The sequence below is a fragment of the Aplysia californica genome, unplaced genomic scaffold (genome assembly GCF_000002075.1).
Source record: "Aplysia californica isolate F4 #8 unplaced genomic scaffold, AplCal3.0 scaffold00401, whole genome shotgun sequence".
Classification (NCBI taxonomy): domain Eukaryota; kingdom Metazoa; phylum Mollusca; class Gastropoda; order Aplysiida; family Aplysiidae; genus Aplysia; species Aplysia californica.
In genome coordinates, this window is record NW_004797671.1 from 171,178 (window position 1) to 172,396 (window position 1,219).

The following is a 1,219-nucleotide window of genomic DNA, read 5'->3' on the forward strand; positions in this document are numbered from 1 at the left end:
CCCCCCCCCCCCCCCCCCAAATTTTTGTTTGGGTATATCGCAGGCATGTCAATTGTCCCGATTTTTTCAAAGACTGTCCCAGATACGACAGTTGGGAATTTGAAAGACTTATCACATACACTGCATCAAAACCAGTCCCACTTGATGTACAATGTACATGTACTTTTTGTTCTGTGTTGGGAAAGTTGTTGTTTTACCATTGAATATCCCTTACAAGTTACTGGGTTTGAAAAATGTGACACGCCTGATGTGGTAATTCTTGCTGCTGAACATAATAAAGTATTACGCTCAGTGATCCTGCGATTGATGTAAAGCACTCAGAAGGCATATTCAAATGGGAGGATAGAGTGCTATACATGTATATAAATGCAATATATAATTATTATTATTAGAGATATGGTACTGAAAATAATGCTGTCCAATGAAGCCACTCTAAACGTATTGCTCTTAACATGTTTTGTTAAAGATAGTATAAATGACAGTGTTTAAACGCATCTTTCAAGACTGCCACGTTACTTAAGAGGCTGGACCATTGATTTAACCCTTTCCCCAGTGAAATACATGTATTTACATGTCTTATTCCTGGTGACTGCATGTTTTACATCCATAATATATCTCAAACATTCGCCAACCCAGGGGCTGGGTGGGGCCGTGCACACTATGTATATGAGTAGAGGTTTGTAGCATTATATTGCATTTCAATGATCAATAGTATTTATCCAACAGTCAACCACAGGGAAAAATAAAAAGGGAAGGTTCTTGATGAAGAGAGAGAGAGAAGCTCTGTGGGTCACGGCAAAGTTTGAAAGTAAAGAGGTAACTTGCTGTGTGTGTCACCACGCCCCTTCCTCGCCTTCTCACAAGGTTAAATGATGTCAAGTACTAATAATACATGTACTGCAGTCGACTCCGCTTGTGTTGAACTCGCCTGAGTTGATCGTCTGTTTACGTTGATCTTTTTATCGAGTCCCAGCACCTCTTCTTCGTCTTTATAGAGCTAGTTCCAAACGGTTGAGTTGAACGTCGGATGAGTTAATCTTTCACTCCCCCGACATCATCTCATCCGTAGGTTTGATCCACGAATCTGCTGTTACTAGTGTTTCGTATGTGGTGTGTGTGTGCGTGTGTGATCTCAAAAACTGTTCTAAACCATTCACTCCCTCCCTCTGCGCTTGCTGCTCGCGATCAGTTTCATTAGTTTCATTCAGCTACATTAGTG